The sequence below is a fragment of the Monopterus albus genome, unplaced genomic scaffold, assembly GCF_001952655.1.
Source record: "Monopterus albus unplaced genomic scaffold, M_albus_1.0 scaffold576.1, whole genome shotgun sequence".
In the NCBI taxonomy this organism is placed as follows: Eukaryota; Metazoa; Chordata; class Actinopteri; order Synbranchiformes; family Synbranchidae; genus Monopterus; species Monopterus albus.
The window spans coordinates 20443-25884 of NW_018128456.1; the positions used below are offsets into that span (position 1 = coordinate 20443).

The 5442-nt window shown below is 38.8% G+C and overlaps 1 pseudogene; it reads left to right on the plus strand.

Moving 5' to 3' along the window:
• LOC109953202 (gastrula zinc finger protein XlCGF26.1-like) overlaps positions 1-4731 on the plus strand; it is a 9791-nt pseudogene extending 5060 nt beyond the window's left edge.
• Positions 4732-5442: the final 711 nt, after the last annotated feature.

A 5442-nucleotide genomic window follows, 5' to 3' on the forward strand; every position in this document is an offset into this window, starting at 1 on the left:
ATGTGGGTTTCAATCCCAAAAACAGTAAAAAAAAAAAAAAAAAGGAATGACTTGACCTTGCCTAACAACCTGAGGTGGAAGATATGCTTGTCAAATCTTAAGTCGCCATCAAACATCACCCTTGGGTTTTTTACAGTTGACTTCGGGTGTCGAGCTAAGGGGCCCAGACCCTGGTCGAAAGAAGTTATGCTCGTCAAGTCACCAAATAGCACATACTCCGTCTTATTTTCATTAAGGTTTAAAAAGTTAAGTGACAACCACGTTTTCACTTTTCTGTCCACGAAATGTCTGATTGGAAAAAAACTGCATATGAAAAAAATCAAAACTTCTTTAGTTTCTGACATTTAACGGGCTCATTGAGAGGGCGGGATTTAAAAGTATTCGGCCCCCTTGAACTTTGCGACCTTTTGCCACATTTCAGGCTTCAAACATAAAGATATAAAACTGTAATTTTTTGTGAAGAATCAACAACAAGTGGGACACAATCATGAAGTGGAACGAAATTTATTGGATATTTCAAACTTTTTTAACAAATAAAAAACTGAATAATTGGGCGTGCAAAATTATTCAGCCCCTTTACTTTCAGTGCAGCAAACTCTCTCCAGAAGTTCAGTGAGGATCTCTGAATGATCCAATGTTGACCTAAATGACTAATGATGATAAATAGAATCCACCTGTGTGTAATCAAGTCTCCGTATAAATGCACCTGCACTGTGATAGTCTCAGAGGTCTGTTTAAAGCGCAGAGAGCATCATGAAGAACAAGGAACACACCAGGCAGGTCCGAGATACTGTTGTGGAGAAGTTTAAAGCCGGATTTGGATACAAAAAGATTTCCCAAGCTTTAAACATCCCAAGGAGCACTGTGCAAGCGATAATATTGAAATGGAAGGAGTATCAGACCACTGCAAATCTACCAAGACCTGGCCGTCCCTCTAAACTTTCAGCTCATACAAGGAGAAGACTGATCAGAGATGCAGCCAAGAGGCCCATGATCACTCTGGATGAACTGCAGAGATCTACAGCTGAGGTGGGAGACTCTGTCCATAGGACAACAATCAGTCGTATACTGCACAAATCTGGCCTTTATGGAAGAGTGGCAAGAAGAAAGCCATTTCTTAAAGATATCCATAAAAAGTGTCGTTTAAAGTTTGCCACAAGCCACCTGGGAGACGCACCAAACATGTGGAAGAAGGTGCTCTGGTCAGATGAAACCAAAATCGAACTTTTTGGCAACAATGCAAAATGTTATGTTTGGCGTAAAAGCAACACAGCTCATCACCCTGAACACACCATCCCCACTGTCAAACATGGTGGTGGCAGCATCCTGGTTTGGGCCTGCTTTTCTTCAGCAGGGACAGGGAAGATGGTTAAAATTGATGGGAAGATGGATGGAGCCAAATACAGGACCATTCTGGAAGGAAACCTGATGGTGTCTGCAAAAGACCTGAGACTGGGACGGAGATTTGTCTTCCAACAAGACAATGATCCAAAACATAAAGCAAAATCTACATTGGAATGGTTCACAAATAAACATATCCAGGTGTTAGAATGGCCAAGTCAAAGTCCAGACCTGAATCCAATCGAGAATCTGTGGGAAGAACTGAAAACTGCTGTTCACAAACGCTCTCTATCCAACCTCACTGAGCTCGAGCTGTTTTGCAAGGCGGAATGGGCAAAAATTTCAGTCTCTTGATGTGCAAAACTGATAGAGACATACCCCAAGTGACTTACAGCTGTAATCGCAGCAAAAGGTGGCGCTACAAAGTATTAACTTAAGGGGGCTGAATAATTTTGCACGGCCAATTTTTCAGTTTTTTATTTGTTAAAAACGTTTGAAATATCCAATAAATTTCGTTCCACTTCATGATTGTGTCCCACTTGTTGTTGATTCTTCACAAAAAATTACAGTTTTATATCTTTATGTTTGAAGCCTGAAATGTGGCAAAAGGTCGCAAAGTTCAAGGGGGCCGAATACTTTCGCAAGGCACTGTATATGGTTCCAGACTTCGTTCCACCATGAGATTTATCTCTCTCTCTGCATACGTCTGTCACTATAGAAGCAGAGACACAAAAAGACACCCACTCGTCACCGCGGTCAGCAGTGTGACAAAGCCTTCCTGTCACAATGCCATCTAAAGATACATCCGAGATGGCACAATGGAGAGAAATTGTACATCTGTGACCAGGGTGGAAAAACCTTTACTGTGAAGGGTAACTTAGGCAAACGTCAACGAATTCACGCTGGACAGAAACCATACAGCTGTGACCACTGTAGAAAAAGTTTTTCACAGAAAACTAATTTACACATCAGCAAAATCACACAGGAGAGAAACCGTACAGCTGTGACCAAAGTGGAAAAACCTTTGCATCAAAGAATCAGAATAGGGTCCGAATATTAGGAACACCTCTAAATAGCTAAACAAGTTTAAACTTCTTCCTACCTTCATCTGTCTTTATGAATTCTCACAATCTTGGTCTGACTTGTTCAAGCAATTCCTAAATATGTGCAGCCATGTTGAATTAGACACAACCCAGGCCTTCATGGTGCAGACACGATGGTCGAGGTAGCCCAAACCTGGGAGTACTCACAGAATTTAAAAATGCCCCACTCACATTTGTCAAATCAAAGAAAGATGGTGCCTTTTTAAATTCCATGAGTTTACATGAATCATTAGACATAGTTGTAAATTTATCTGGTGTCACATTTTAAATAGACAATGCTGTAAACTTTAAACTGATGCTTTAGACCCACTACTTGATGTTTGACATCTGATGTCAAATTGTAGGCACTGCAAACTTAACAATGTCATGTGGACTAATCTAGAAATGATCTTTTGTCTGAGACGTGATGATTGAAGGGTGTCATGAAAAATGCTACAAACTTTATATGGCTTCATGAGTCGTTCTAGTATAAGAGTTGTCTTTTTCTCTTTCTACATCTGTCATTATAGATACAGAGACACACAAAGACAACTGGCCACCGCTGTCAACAGTGTGACAAAACCTTCCTCTCACAACATGATCTAAGGAGTCATCTGAGCTCTCACCCTGGAGAGAGACCATACATCTGTGACCAGTGTGGGAAAAACATTTTCACAGAGGACTTACTTAAACCGTCACAAAGAAATTCACCCAGGAGAGAAACCATACAGCTGTGACTTATGTGGAAAAAGTTACACTAAGAATAGTTCCTTAAGCAGGCATCGACGAATTCATACAGGAAAAAAACCTTACAGCTGTGACCTCTGTGGAAAATGTTTCACTTGGAAGGATAAATTAAAAATCCATCAACAAATTCATACAGGAGAAAAACCTTACAGCTGTGACCTGTGTGGAAAGTGTTTCACTTGGAAGGATAAATTAAAAAGTCATCGACAAATTCATACAGGAGAGAAACCTTACAGCTGTGATTACTGCGGAAAAAGTTTCACTAGCAAGGAGTCCTTAAGCAAGCATCGACGAATTCATACAGGAGAAAAACCTTACAGCTGTGACCTCTGTGGAAAAAGTTTCCTTAGAGAGAAAAACTTAAACGAGCATCAACAAATTCATACAGGAGAGAAACCATACAGCTGTGATCACTGTGGAAAAAGTTTCACTTTGAAAAGATACTTAAATGAGCATCGACGAATCCATACAGGAGAAAAGCTTTGTAGTTGTGACCTCTGTGGGAAATGTTTCACTCAGAAGTATAAATTAAAACAGCATCAGCGAATTCATACAGGAGAGAAACCTTACAGCTGTGATTATTGCAGAAAAAAGTTCACTAGCAAGAAATCTTTAAACAACCATCGGCAAATTCATACAGGAGAGAAACCATACCGCTGCGATCACCGTTTCACTTTGAACAGATACTTAAATAAGCATCAACAAATTCACACAGGAGAGATACCTTACAGCTGTGACCTCTGTGAAAAAAGTTTCATTTGGAAGAATAGCTTAAATGAACATCGACGAATTCATACAGGAGAGAAACCATACAGCTGCAATCATTGTGGACAAAGTTTCACTTGGAGGAGTTCCTTAAATGAGCACCGACGTATTCATACAGGAGAGATACGTTACAGCTGTGACTTCTGTGGAAAAAGTTTCACTTTGAAGAGTCACTTAAACGGGCATCAACAAATTCATACAGGAGAAATTCAGAATGTGTCTTCACTGTAGCTGCTCCTATAATGTGGAGTTCTTTTCCACCTTAGCTTTTTTCTATCATTGATCTCTTTCTCTTATCTGTTTTATATTGTACATTACCCTACATATCTTACTGGAAATATCAATTGTACCTATCTACTGGTAAATTAGTTCTGACTACATATTCTAGATATACTGTATTTTATTGCCTTGTACTTGTACATGGGTAATGACAGTAAAGTTGAATGTAATCTAATCTAATTTAAACCCAAACTAAAGACTTGTTTATTTACTTTGGCTAGAAAAAAGCTCAACCAGTTTTGTTGATGTTGATCACTTTGTCTCTGCTTTCAATGTTTAATGTTGGGTGTTTTTATATTATGTTTACCAGGTGTAAGTAAAGCACTTTGGTACACTTTCAGTTATTTTTAAGCGCTATATAAATAAATGTTGAGTTGAGAAAGGTCATACATCTGTAACCAAGGTGGAAAAAGATTTACTTTTGCAAGTTGTCAATGGTGTAGTGCTATTTAGTGCAGTACCGAAGAGCAGCTATGGCTCACACCCGTGCATGTGCACGGTTCCTTTGTGGCCTGTTTAGAGGGCCATGTAAGACATACAGCAAATCCCTTTGAAGAGATCCCTTTCAACAGCACATTTTCAAAATGTGTCATTGTCCTCTTCCTCTTTCATTAAAAGAAAATCAAGCGATATGTTTTGATTTTCTTTTTTTTACCAACTTACTATCAAACTCCACCCGATGTGATTTTATAGTATTCTGTGTTTGAAAGCAGTCCAGCTTTAAAGCTGTACATCTTTTTATTGTCATATCTACAGTGTTGTAAACATCTGTGTGTAATGCCGTGACCCGGCTTTTCTGTTGCAGCCTAAATGTGAGGCTGATGTGAAAATTGCCAGCAAAGTTAAATGTATTAATCAAAAGATATTGAAACAAAACATGAGGCGTCTTAGTCAGCCATGGGGCTGTATGTAATCAGTGGGGCTTTTTCTGATACCAGTGCTAAAACAATACTTTTAAAACAGTGCCCAAACGGATCCTTTTTTTAAAGGCCATACAAGTTACCTGAGGCTGGTAACACTGTACAATAAGGGTACAATTCATAGGCTTAAGTAATGCTTAATTCATGATAAGTTAATGTATTTATTAATAATAAAACATCATGAATTCATCACGAATTCCTATATATCACTATGAATTCAATTTGGTTTTAACTACTTAATTCACTCTAACTTCATCAGTAGTTAAGAAACCTTAATTCATGGTTACTTCATACATTAATTCCTACAC